Source organism: Suncus etruscus, chromosome 12 (genome assembly GCF_024139225.1).
Source record: "Suncus etruscus isolate mSunEtr1 chromosome 12, mSunEtr1.pri.cur, whole genome shotgun sequence".
NCBI lineage: Eukaryota > Metazoa > Chordata > Mammalia > Eulipotyphla > Soricidae > Suncus > Suncus etruscus.
In genome coordinates, this window is record NC_064859.1 from 72,391,462 (window position 1) to 72,406,431 (window position 14,970).

Here is a 14,970-nt window from a genome sequence, read left to right on the forward strand (position 1 = left end):
CTTACCATACTTGGTGTTCACCTTGATTGGTGTTCTCTGATTTTTCTGGATCTGTAAATTGGTGCCTAATGTTTATTTGATGGATATTCTCAATCGCTATTGTTTTAATTCCTTTCTCTCTTTCATTTCCTGATATTCTTTTTACTTAAATATTGGTTCTGCACTTTTATATTTATGTAGCTCTTTGATATTCATTTCTTGATTTTTCTAGTTTTTTTATGGTTTTCATTTTAAAACAATTTTGATATTTGTTTAAAGTTCAGAGGTTTTTTTACTGAGATATTTTTAATACAGTAATAATAATCATATTAAAGGTGTTTTCCTGGGCCCAGAATGATAGCACAGCAGGTAGGGCATTGCCTTGCACTTAGCCCATCCAGGTTCAATTTTCAGCATCTCATATGGTTCCCCTTGTCCAACAGGAATGATTACTGAATGCAGAGTCAAGAGTAACCTCCGAATATTGTTTGGTGTGGCCCCCCCAAAAAATAAAAAAACAAAAAGCAACAAACAGTACGTTTGCTTACCTATAATGGGGTTTTTACTTATTGTATTTCTGTTTTATTCTTTCTGAGAATTTTTATCTCTCTGCTCACATTGAAAATTTATTTTCGTATACAATCTTCTTTACCTATTATAGTTTTTGATTACTAATGGGTTGCTTTTATCCCCAGCCTAGTATTACAAAACTTCTGCTATATCTGAGTCAAGTTCTAACATTATCTGTCTCTTTAAACTAATTGGATCTTTTATTATGCTTTGACTTTTATTTATTGCCAGTGAGACAGTGTAAATATGTGAAAATTGCTATAATTCATATGGTGGGTAGGTGGCCAGGGGTATAAAGTGCTCGATAGCCCTATACTTAGAGTTAGTCTCTTAGTGAGCTTGTACCTATACTATATTCTATAAAGTCCCTATTGACTCCTCATGTTTTGTTTTGCTACTTCCACCACTTGATGTGCAACACAATGTGTTAGAATGTGCTAGACTAGAGGCAGTTAGACTCTCAATTAGGTTTTGATAAAACCCAGAGTAGGCTCTGGTTAGTTTCTCTGAAGGACAGATCTGTGAAAAATAATGGAATACTCTGGAATTTCATACATTGTTTTCCCTCTGTAGCCTAAAGCATGACATTTTTCTATTATTAACGGTGAAAACATAAATTCCTAAATTCCACTGGAGTTCATACTCTCTTATACTCATCTGCACTGATCATAAAGAATGTGCCAATTATAGTTTAGGTTTTCCTACCCTTATACTAATTAGGAATTATTCCTGGTGGGGCTCAGGAGAAAATATGTACAAAGGAACATATGGGGTGCTAGAGATCAGGGAAGTAGCTGGGTTATGAATGACCATGTGCAAGACAAGCACCCTATCCACTATATTAATTATATTGACCCTCTATTCTGCAAAATCAAGCTTATTAAATTTATCTGAAATTTAGATGCAGTCAGGAAAGGGGTAATGCAGTGTTTTATCTGTGACCGAAGCTCTCTAAAATACCTAAATCTAGTTTTAGATTTTGGAATGTGTTCATTTACTTATTTGTATGGCAGAGAAGTTGCTTTTAAGTTTCTTATATGAGAATAGGAAACTAGAAGTAGTTAATTTTTGTGGGGGGAGAAGATACCCAGTGACACTCAGAGGTTACTTTTGGCTATGCTCTCAGAAATCACTCCTGGCTAGGGGGACCACATGGGACAACGGGGATTGAACCAGGTACATCCTTGATCTGCCACATGCAAAGCAAATGCCCTATCGCTGTGCTATCACTCTGGCCCCAAGTAGTTCATTTTTTAATGCAGCATCTTGAGTTATTTCTTAATTCTCTGTTGATTGTGGCATGAGTTTTCCTCCCATCCATGACTTTACAACATGACTTTACTCTTAATTTCTCCTTAACCCTTTGCTTCATTTCTATATCCAGATTATTATGACGAATATTCTAACAATCACAAATGTTGAGTTGTCTTTTCTAATTCTGTGACTCAGCACCATTTCCTATGTAAAAATAATCAGTTTTCTATACTCAAACTATTTACAACACAGTTATTCTATTTAAAAACACTAATTTGGGGGACTCTTTATAAGCTATATTATAATATATATATATATATATATATATATACATTTTGGTTTTTGGTTTTTGGGCCACACCCGGCGTTGCCCAGGGGTTACTCCTGGCTATCTGCTCAGAAATAGCTCCTGGCAGGCAGGCACGGGGGACCATATGGGACACTGGGATTCGAACCAACCACCTTTGGTCCTGGATCGGCTGCTTGCAAGGCAAACGCCGCTGTGCTATCTCTCTGGGCCCCACTATATCATTTAATTAAAATACTTATAACCTTTTAGTTAAAAATATTAGAATATTCTCAAAAATAAAAGTGTTACAGTTACAATAAAGTGATTCTAAGCACTTCACTTAATTGAACCCATGAAAAAACAGCTTAACTGAATAATCTTGTGTTTTCAGAAAACTAGAAATTTAGCTTCCATATGATCCAGCATTACTACTCCTAGGAGCCTAAAAGCACAATGCAGAAAATCCCTTTCACTCCTATCTTCATAACAACATTGTTCACAATAGACAGAAAATGGAAACAACCCAAGTGCATAAAAATAAATGAGTGGATAAAGAAACTTTGGTACATCTATACCATGAAATACTACACATCTGTTAGGAAAAATGAAGCCATGAAACTTGCTTACGCGTGGATGGATATGTAGAATATTATGCAGAGCAAAATGAGTCAGAGGGAGAGGAATAGTCATAAAAGTATTGCACTCGCATGTGGGACATTAAAAAAAGATAGCATGCTAATATCTGATAATATCCAGAGACAATTGAGATGAGGACTAGTCCATGGTTGGAGGCTTACCATAGATAGCAAAAGAGTGCAGTTAGGGTAGAGAAGGGAACCACTATTACAATGATAGTTGAAATGATAGAAAAGATTACACTAGTCAAAATTGAAAGGAGATACAGTGATATGGATGCTACCCCTTCAGTAACAATATTACAAAGCACATTGTCTAAAAAGGAAGAGAGAGACAGAGACAGAGAGACAGAGACAAAGTGAAAGCAGCAGAGATACAGGGGAAGAAAAGTGTCTGCCCCCAAAGCAGGCTGGGGACTTGTTGGGGGGGGGTGGAGGTTGGGAGGGGAACTGGGGACATAATGATAAAGGCCATTGTACATTGTATGACTGAAGCTGAGTCATGAACAAATTTGTATCTGTGAAAACAAAAGAAAACAAGATAACTGTATTATGTACAATCATGTAACCATAATGTTTAGATAAATTAAGTTAACAAAGAAAGAAACTTGAATCTTATAGGTCAGAAAGATAGAAAATGGGAGGGAACTTGCCTTGCATATGATCAACTCAGGATTGATCCCTAGCACCAAATATGGTGCCCTGAGCCCCACCAGGAATGATCCTTAAGCACAGAATAAGGAATAAATTCAGAGCACATCTAAGTGTGCCCCCCCTCAAAGTGAGGTCTTCATCTCTACAATCATTTCAGGAATATTTTTAGTTAGGTCTACTATAGAGACTTAGCAAATTATTAAGTCAAACTATATAATTGCTGATATTTTCTATTATTTAGTTAAAATAATCACAACCAATATAATTTATATTAGGATTACTTTACAGTGGTTTTGAGTAATATATATGTAAATCATTTAAGAAATATGCTAGATCATTTAATTATAACATTTACCACTTTAATTTATAATCACTATTGTCACTGCTTCACCTACTGTCTAAAACATTATCATTTGCAATATTACAATAATATTTAACGCACTGACCAAAATGATGTTCATAGATATTCAGCTTACAAAGTTGTTCTTTTGTTTTTGTTTTTGTTTTTCTTTTATGTTTATTCAACTTTATCTTTCATTACAAGCCTGTTTTTACCTCTATTCTTCAGATTTCTAGCTTCATATATCTTCACATAACATATGCTCTATCTCTACATTATTATTTTACTCATTTTTCTAAAGTTTTGATTAGATAATAGGCTATGAAGACAGACATAAGAAAAGTTGCAGTAGGGCCTGCAGGTAAATTTACAGTAGGTAAGGCCATTGCCTTTATGTGACAATTCTAGGTTCAATCCACCACATCCCAGATGGTCCTCAAGCTCTCCAGGAATAATTCCTAAATGCAGTTACCAAAATGAAACCAAAACCAAAACCATCAAACAAAAACCTATTAACCAAACCAACACAAGAATAGTAGCAGCTTTTCCATTTGCTCATTAATAAATTTGACTCAACCTATGTGAAAAAGGAGGACTCTCACACACCATTTAATCTAATAACTAAAGTAAAATACCCTAAAATGTCATGTAGCTAACACTATTCTACATTTAAAAACATTTAGGCTAGAGCTTCTGCAGGCTAATTTTAATGACATAAGATAACTGAACCCCGTTAAGTGTGCGGGACTCCCTATCTTGACAGGAGTGCATGTGTATACACTATATAAAGAGTGTAAACTAAACATATATTAATAAAGAATCTATACCCAGACTGCAGCAGAGGCCTTCGCCTCTATTTAAGAAGAATATTAAATGTTGCATCACAAAATATACAGGAGCTTTTATCGCTTCGTAATTTGAACTTCCTTTCTATTTTGGAAGATCATGAGATTTTCTCCTGTTTCGGTCCTGAGGTGTGTGTAAAATGAGTTCTCTTATCAGCCCTGCCTGTCCGGGATAGATAATTTAGTGACAGAACAGAAAGTGTCCTTGTGTGATTTCTACCCAGTTTCCTTTGCAATGCAGCATCTGATTTTATGGACTTCATTTTTTATTAGAAGATGCTGAATTTGAATTAGTTACAAATCCTCTTTTTTAATAAACTGTATCAAAAATGTTTAAATTCCATAGCACTGGTGAAACTGTGTATTATGTTTGAGGACAAGGACTGGGGGCATTCACGCTGTGTTATCAGTAGTTTTAAAATAGGTATTGAATTTAAAGATAGAGTGCATGATGAGAGAAAGTCAGACCCTTGCAGGTTATTTTCCTTTTGGTTCTGAGAAACCTGTCATTGCTTGTTCCTGTAAACCTACCTAATGTGATTTATCTGATCCATTTCAATGCAACAGAATAAAATGGTTCCTATTTAGCAACTAAATCAGAAATAGCGGTTATAAACTAACAGGGCTGGTGATTCTTAAATATCTTGGCTAAGCACTTTTTAAATTTGCAGTTTAATCCTGTTAGTGATTGGTCTGTAAATGAGAACCCCTCTCAGTAATCAGATGTTCACAAATAGGGTCATTTTCCATGGACCAATGCTATTTAGAAAACTGAAGCTATCTTGCTAAGGAGAATTAACTTTGTAGCCGAGTTTCCATAGATAACCAAATATACCACAGTGAGCCATTGTGTAAGAGAACAGAGCTTAAAAGTCTTAGGGTAACTCATGTCACTGCCCAAGTACACATATTGTTTTCTCCGGTTGTCATTGCCTTCCAATTTGCTCTTCAAACTTGTCTGAAATATCTTTGATAATAGTGATATGAAATAATTGAAATCAGAAGACATAACCTTTGGGTGGGCAGAAACTAGATAAAATATAAATCTGTGAAAGTCGTAGGAGAGCAACTTATTTACACAGTTCATCAGCGGTGGTACTTTCATAACCAAAAGGTTATGAAACTAGAGAGCATAATGAAGAGTTAGAGGTCTGTCTACCCATTCCTACCATCTCTTCTTGTTCTCTAGTCACTGTGTTGTTTTCCAGCGTGATAGTATCATTTAATATCATGTTTTTATGTTTTATTTGTGTTTAATTTGATCATGAGCTATGTCTATGCAAATCCTATTGGACATTCAGCCCAGACTTCATTAATCTCTGCATCATTTATTTAGACCTTTAATTGACAAGCAATAGAGTCAATGCATTGGAGACTCATGAGCCTCCTATGAAAGCTGTAGCTCTTGTTCTTGAGGATGTCCAGGTCAGTGCAGTCAGTGAACAGCCTAAGAACAGCCTAAGTCAATATAGCCTAAGCCAGCATGAAAAACATAGAGTGGGAATAGGAAAAGGTTTGGGGACTCAAAGAAGAAAAGTGGGATCCAACAGCAGAGACTAAAATGGCTCCTGAAAAATTAGGCAAACTGAATAGTGTTATGGGGTAAAAGCAGAGCAGCAGAGTAGAGACAAATTATTCCAGAAACACCCCACAACACACGCAAAAAAATAAATAAATAAATAAATAAAGAGGAAAAAAATAATTAAGAAGCAAATTAGGTATACATACATTTTGAAGGATATGAACGTAGTAGTTAAAATAAGAATTGCTGACGATGCTAGAGAGAAAACCAGGAAGAATTTTGTGAGCCAAGTTAAAGACATTTGATTTTGTTCTTTAGTGTTTAAAAAGAAGTTGCTTTTTTCAAAGCTAAAATTTGAGTCAGAATCAAATACATAAAATAGACTTAGGCAAAGCTTCTTGGACAGAATCTAGGTTAGGATCCTGGAAAATTGCCCATTTCATTTGACTCACCTAATGTTTCTGTGGACTTCCAGAACTTATGGGGTATAATTTAAGATTTTCTGTATAAGAAAAATAATGTGATTCTGAAGGTCTTTTTAAGCAAGAGATTCAACAATTAATAGTTGTACAAGTGCAGGTTTTACTCTCAATACACTGCTTAAATTTTAACAGAAGTTTAGATGGTAACGATCACCTTAGTAATAAGTGTTATGTACAAGTACCACTATGTACCAAGGTACATAATGTTCTGGTAGAACACTATGGTCAACACCAGTGGGACAGGAAAAGCCAGATCTAGCATCCTCAGTGTGAGGTAAGTGCAGTGGACAGAAGGAGCTCACTCTTTTTTTTTTTTTTTTTTTGCCAGTCGAGAGGTTTATTGAGGGGAGATCAGGGTTTTTATGCCCTGCTTCAGTGGGAGGAGTAGTAACATAGGATTGAAACATAAACCAATCAGATTTGTACAAGTACAACAATTTTAACCAATGGGAGCATAAACACATTTTGATGGCGGGAAGGATACAGAGGAACCTGGCAGGATGGGGGGAGGGGAAGCAAATTCTTAAACAAATAGCTAATTGATATTTATGCAAATACAATTATTTGTTTAGCCTATTTTCCATTTAGATCTATCTTTTGTGCAAGCAATAAGGATCATAATTTAAACTTTACAAAAACATATCTATAACTACATGCTTGAGAGCAGTTACAAAAACAGGTTCCATGGAAAGGTTAAGGCATCTGGTTAAGCCAGATTCTTTGTGCTGAGCTAAATTTATTTGCAGAGTTTTCTGTTGGTTTGGGGCTATGCAAACTTTTGTGGCTTGAATCAGGCAAGCGGTGGAAAATTCATTCAGAGTTCCTTTGATATGTGGGGTGCTTGATCTCCCACATCTCCCCCTGTTTAGTATACAATATGGAAGGGACAGACGTGCCTCGGTGGACTGGCCACACTGGGTGAAGAGGTGTGGGGCTTCCCGTCACCGCATCTGCTACCCTTGATTCAGTCGTTTCCAAAGCTTGGCAAGGCGAGCACACAGATTGAGGTCTATGCGCCAGCTCCTCGATAACTTCAAACTTAAGTGGCAGAGAGTTGGCAGGAGGGGAGATGTCAGGTGTCAGCTGGTCTTCTGAGGTGCATAGTTGTTGGTACAGAACCTTTGAGTCCTTTCTGGTTGCTTCATCCACTTGATTCTTTACGAAGGTGATGAGTTTGCGAAAAGCCCAAGGACCAAAGGAAACTAGCAACATAAAGCCAATGAAGGGCCCCAAAAAGGCTGGGAGCACTGTTGTTATCCATGGAGTGGTAGAAAACCAATTTTTGTACCAGCTCTCACTCTGCTCTATATCTTTTTGTCTATTTACTAAATTATCCTCTATGTGTTGAATGCTATCTCTAGCTAAGCCGAATTTATTTTAAAAAGCAACATTTTACTCTAAGGATGACACAAATTCCCCCCTCCCTCAAAAAAATGTTAATTTTGAACCACGGCGGTTATTCTGCACTCTTTGCTAGGAAATCAACAGTAGTGTAAGCTTCTTTAAGTTTGTAAACATTTTTAGCAACAGTTATAAGGCATTAGCAGATTAAAAGAGCTCACTCTTTTAAGCAGGCATTGGGTGGCACTAGGAACTTCTCTGAGGTTGGGTTGAAGTAGGCTTCTCTAATTGGATGATCTTTATGCCTAGTAAACACTTTTGTCTCTGAGTTAATTTTTCATTTCGTTGGTCTACTTTTTAAGTGTTTGATTTAGAATACAAACAGGAATGTGTTAGAGATCACACCAAAGAGACTAAAAGCACTTCTTCTTTTCTTTTCTTTCTTTCTTTCTTTCTTTCTTTCTTTCTTTCTTTCTTTCTTTCTTTCTTTCTTTCTTTCTTTCTTTCTTTCTTTCTTTCTTTCTTTCTTTCTTTCTTTCTTTCTTTCTTTCTTTCTTTCTTCTTTCTTTCTTTCTTTCTTTCTTTCTTTCTTTCTTCCTTCCTTCCTTCCTTCCTTCCTTCCTTCCTTCCTTCCTTCCTTCCTTCCTTCCTTCCTTCCTTCCTTCCTTCCTTCCTTCTTTCTTTCTTTCTTTCTTTCTTTCTTTCTTTCTTTCTTTCTTCTTTCTTTCTTTTTCTTTTTTTCTTCTTTCTTTCTTCTTTCTTTTTCTTTCTTTCATTTCTTTCTTTTTCTTCCTTCTTTCCTTCTTTCTTTCTTTTCTTTTTTTTTTTTTTTTGATTTTTGGGCCACACCCAGTGATGCTCAGGGGTTACTCCTGGCTCTGTGCTCAGAAATCGCTCCTGGCAGGCATGGGGACCATATGGGATGCCAGGATTTGAGCCACCATTGGTTCTGGGTTGACTGCTTGCAAGGCAAATGCCCTACCGATGTGCTATTTCTCCAGCCCCAAAAGCACCTTTTTCTAATCTGAGTTGGTTTAACAGGTGATCTTTTCCAATTCCACCTCATAATTCCACCTGTTGGTCTGGCTGTGACTTAACCTCTTGCTAAGGAATGAGAACAATGTTCTAGGAAAGGAAGGACTCCAGAGGGAAAGACAAAATCTTGGCCAAGTTAATTTAGACTCCTTTTTTGGGCTAATAATAAAAAAATCATCAGGATTTTCAACCAGCAGGAAAGCAAGCTATCATGTAGACTCCTTATAAGATTAAGAAAGATAGATATTTCCTTCCTCTTACCAAAGACCCTAGCTATCAAGATTTACCCATTCACATAGGATTTCAATGGTAGCATAACCTTCATTTTTCTAGAGGGGAGCCCTGAACTCCATAGACTCAATTAATAAACTTTAATATAACATTTTTATAATTGTTCGTGAAGAGACTATGTCTTAAATACCTAATATTGCCTCATGTTGGTCCAATCTGCTTTGTTGAATTCTTGATGCCCTGTTCTTTCTTTCTAGGAGCTATGTCTTGTATATGCTCACATCATGTTTATTTCATTGTTCACTCATTTTCCACTCACTGCTTTTCTTTTGCCAATCCCCTGGCCAGAGACATAGATATCTAAGATCTTACATATCTATGGAAGAACAAACAAGCATACTTTGTATACACCTATACCATTATTAAATTTAACTGACCAGCAGTATTAAATAAGAAATTTTTTTCAAAAATGTTTTTCATGATTCTGTCTTAGTTCTGCTCACTTCATGATTAAGGGTGAAAATGTGCATTCCTGTTGAGAAAATTTTCTGTGAATGTTTTGAGGATCTGGTGACTTGAAAAACTTTAGCATGATCTTCTTGATTGAGGACTAAAGGAAGACAGGAAGGACAATTCTGGAAAAACCTCCTAGTTCTGATCAATGATTGGAAAGAAACTTAAATGTTTGTCCGTCAAATGATCAGATGGCTAAAACAGCATACTATTTTAAAAACTTCAAATACTGACCAGGATTTGACCAGAATACAGCCTAGATTTGGGGCTCAGATTAAGGGAGAAGGGCACATCTCTAACTCTAAAAGCAACTTTAAACCTGCTTTATAAGACTTAGAACTCCTAATTTAATACCCTATGTACTATCTCACAAAGAAACTAGTTAATAAATATATAGCCTGGGCCTGGAGAGATAGCACAGCGGCATTTGCCTTGCAAACAGCTGATCCAGGACCAAAGGTGGTTGGTTTGAATCCCGGTGTCCCATATGGACCCCCATGCCTGCCAGGAGCTATTTCTGAGCAGAAAGCCAGGAGTAACCCCTGAGCATCGCCAGGTGTGGCCCAAAAACCAAAAAAAAAAAAAATGAATAAAAAAATAAATAAATATATAGCTATTCAAGTAATATGTGAAAATATACTTGTTTATACTTGTTATACTTGTTCACTGGCCATCTAGATATGATTTCTTTCACCATCCCTGGCTCCTTATATTTTTCTGTTAACCAGTTCAGTTACTTGACATCAAATAAATGTGTTTATCCAAGATGAGGGAAAAAAGGAATAAGCAGTGAGCAAGTGAGAAATAGGCAAGTGAAGAAGAGGAAGTGATGAAAGAAAGGGGAGGGAAAAACAAAAGGTATAGGGAAAAAAGGTAAATGGCAAGATAGGCAAGAAAGTGAAAAAAGACAAATGTGAACCTTTGGCCAGTTTTTGACATTTCCATATTTCAGTTTCTTTAGCTAGAGGATCAATATTGGTACCTGCTTACAGAATTTTTAGGAGACTAAACCCAAGTTCTAGACTCTAGTAAATAAGCACTATTTCAGTGCAGTTCATGAACAGACAAGCACATACACTTTCACTATACTATAAATTTCCATATTTACAGTCTAAGGTATAGTACCTTAGGATTATTTATATGCCACCGCATAAAATAACATCATATTTTTATAACAATTGCAGTGTTGTAGGGATGGAGACATAGTACAGTTGTTATAGCACTTGACTTGCATGTCAGTAACCAGAGTTCAATCCTTATCATCACAGACCTCTCCTTGAGCAAGGCCAGGAGTGATTGCTGAGCATAGAACCAAGAGTAATCTGTGAACAATGCCAGAGGTTGCCCTAAATCCAAATAAAAAGCAAACAATTCCAGTGTTATATAAACAGATTAGAAATTTATTTCATAATATCTTTTGTATGGACAACTGTGTTAACTTCAAGAATTATCTTTTTACAGAAGTAATCATTAAATATATGTACATGCATAAATAGTAAACATGGATCAAAGAATAAAAAGTTAAACTCTTGGGGCCGGGCGGTGGCGCAAAGAGGTAAGGTGCCTGCCTTGCCTGCGCTAGCCTTGGACGGACCGCGGTTCGATCCCCCGGCGTCCCATATGGTCCCCCAAGCCAGGAGCGACTTCTGAGCGCATAGCCAGGAGCGTTACCGGGTGTGGCCCAAAAACCAAAAAAAAAAAAAAAGTTAAACTCTTGAGGGTGCGGTGCAGTTTTTTGGACTTGAGAGAAGAGTTAAATATTTGCTCAAAAGCTGCACTACCCTTTTTATATTCAGCATCCCTCACAGTAATAAATGCTGAATATTACAGACAAAAAATTCTAATTGGAAGTCATAGAAGAATATCTTAATTTAGCTTTAACTTCAGACATATTCTATTATAAAAAAGAAATTGTCTGGTACTTTATCAGTCTTTTCTCTGGTTGGGACCACGAAAGGTCACTGTCTAACCAATAAGGTTGCTGTGAGGTCAAGCATGAAATGGGAAAGCTCCAGTGTGGTGCTATCTGACACATAGTAGGAATTGGTTCATTCTATTTCCTTTCACTCAATTTGAACCTTATTTCCAACATTTGATTTGCTAAGATGACAAAGCTGCGAAGTTTTGCCCAAGTGCAGGAAAATAAGCTTCTCAATTCAAAAAATTTCTGAGAATTAGTGCTTCCATTTTGGAGACAGATTACCAAATCCAATCATCTTGATGTTGGCATTACTCAGCTTTATCTTCTTCCTGTGGATAATTGCTTCATAGGGACATAAGAGAGAAGGTGGGATGGTAGGAGAGAGAAGGAATTATTACCTCACACTTCCTACAAGAAAACTTTTTTGTTTTTGTTTTTGTTTTTGTTTTGGGGGGGCAGCTCACACCGGTGACACTCAGTGTTTACTCCTGGCTATGCGCTCAGAAATCGCTCCTGGCATGGGGAACCATACTGGATGCCAGGAATCGAACCGAGGTTCGTCCTGGGTCAGTTGCGTGCAAGGCAAATGCCCTACCATTGCGCTATTGCTCCAGTCCCTACAAGGAAGCTTTTAGAGTATTCGAGTATAGTATAGTTAAATATGCTTTTTTTGTGCCTTGTACCCATCCAACACTTAGAGTGTCGATAGCCATGTTGGAAAAGAACAGAGTCTCTTGGGGGTTAGACAGTACTTGTTTCATCTCCCAGTTATAGCATGTACCAGCTGACTCCCTGAACCTTTACTTTTATCTTTCTATACTCAAGTTTCCTCATTTATAAAATTGGGGAAATATAACATCCTTCAAGTGAAGTTGGACAAAATCAATAAGGCAATTCATTGAGTTTTATGATTAATATGTGAGGGACATGTTCACTTTTTTTAATTAATTACAGGTGACCAGGTCTAGATCACATGAAAGATGAGTGGTCACACTGGGAAAAGAACAGTGGGACAAAACTCTAAGTTTGGGCCACACCAGCAGTATTCACCCAGTTAGCTATATGCATTTAGAATGTGGAACGCTGCTGATAACCAGTACATATTTTGTCTCTGTCCTTCCTTCTGAAGCCTAGCAGTTTATAATATAGCTGTAAATCGCTCTTGCAATTTTAGCACAAAATTACATTTGGCATAATTATATGTATATGAAATAATTTAATGACTATCATTAAAGAAAACTGATAATCCAAGATCTACTAATTAAATTATAATTAACTAAAAATTCTAATCAAAACCAAATATGCCTGGGAAGACCTCCATCAAATGAATACACATGATCCTCTCTTAAAAGCTTAAACTCTGTAATTGAGACACAAGATTTTTGCGTGAGTGTGTGAATTCACCTCCTAGTTATGAGACCAGCTCTTGAGACTAATGTACACTAGAAATGTTATGTTCAAGTTTAGGTCAGAATATCAGGTCAGAAAGTCCTCAGTTTTTCCCTGGGGACATTTCAATTGGTATTAGCCAAATTGAACACTAGATGTCAGTGTGTCGCAACAGAATTTGGAATTTGAATGCATTTTTATGTGGCTGTAAATAAGGTGTTCCTTCCGAGGGCCTGGGAAAGGTGACAAATCTTTAAAAAGGACTATTTTTACTTTGTAGTCTCTTAAATGTTCAATTGTATGAAGTATTATACATTAAAAATAATGTGTTGTTCTACTTAAAATAAGCACAGACATAAAATGTGTGCAAACTTGATATCACATTTTCTATAGTCATCTTAATATTTAGTTTCGAGCCTTTAAGCAATAAAATTTAGAATAATTTATATATATTTATTTTTGAGTAGTCTTGGCTGATGTGGTTATATATGTGTAAGGAATACAATTTAAAATAAGCACAGGCATAAAATGTGTGCAAATTTGATATCACATTTTCTATAGTCATAACCTACTATCTTTTGTTTCAAGTCTTTGATCAATAAAATTTAGAATAATATATATATTTATTTTTGAGGTAGTGTTGGCTTCTGTGATTATATATGTGTAAAGAATACAATTTGTGTCTCTTCAAAATGTAAGTTACCACCCCAAACCTTCTAAGTTTTACAGTGTATGGAGCAGTGATCTCTAAATTTTCCTATCAGCCCCAGATATCTCCAATATAACTCATAGTTTTCTATTTTCACTGCAGCTAGAGAACTGAAAGCATCACACACGTACTATCCTAAGTATCTTCTCATCACTAACTTCCTTAATGCCTAACTATCTTTCCATAAAATAAATCTGTCCAAGTTTCCTGGTCCTGTTTTATAGCAGGGCCATAAAGCAAATCTCATCCTATAAAAGTTCTGGATAACTTCTGTGTTTCCTGTCCCTCAATTACAAAACTTCACTGAGTCACCAAGACCCAAGTTCAGTCATAAGAATCATAACAAGATTGACCACTTTGGTTCAAAATGTGTATTCTTGTAACATTACCTCTAGCTAATTTCTCAAATGCAAATATTTTTGTCTTCATCTAATGAAATTTCAGAAAATAAAATAGTATCTTTGATCTAAACACTGACCCCCACCACCACCACTGAAGATGAAAACTATCCCAAATCCTTCCAACCTGTTTGCATAGTGACAGATAGCTTACCCTCTCCCTTGGCTCTCTTCCACCAGCAGTTTCTCCCTTCAAATCTGTGTAGATATTGTTGTTATGGGCTAAACAAAAAAACTTTAGATATATCTCTAGCTGGAAAATCAGGGGCTCAAAACCCAACTCCTAGGCCCAAGAGATAGTATGTAAGGCACTTGCCTTGCTGGAATCACCCCTGAGCACGGAGCTAGGAATAGCCCTTGAGCATTGCCAGGTGTGATTCCAAAACCCAAACAAACAAATAGAAATCCCGCTAATGCATCTGTGCCTTCTTCATCACAGTCCCCCTTGATTTTTACATATGGAATTCTAATTATGCTTTATACTTCTATCTTCCCTTTAGCACACACAGATGTCATAGCGAAGGATAATTATTTTCTTTGTTACCTTTCAAATGCTTCACGCAGAGTAGGGAAGTGAGTGAATGTTTGATTCATACTTTTTCCCTTTTTTTTCTATTTTATTTTGTTTTGTTGGGGTGGGGAGCACACTCAACAGTGCTCGGTGATTACCACTGGTTCATCACTTCTTCACTTTTGGCTGGGCTTGGGAGACTAGATGGGGTGTTGTGGTTTGAACCTAGGTTGGCCCCATGCAAAGCAAGTTTTCTGCAATATCTCTGACCTCAAGAATGACATTTTTATTTAACAATACTTTCTGAAATGTGGAATTTGTTCCTTAAAATTTAACAAAGACTTAGGGAAATT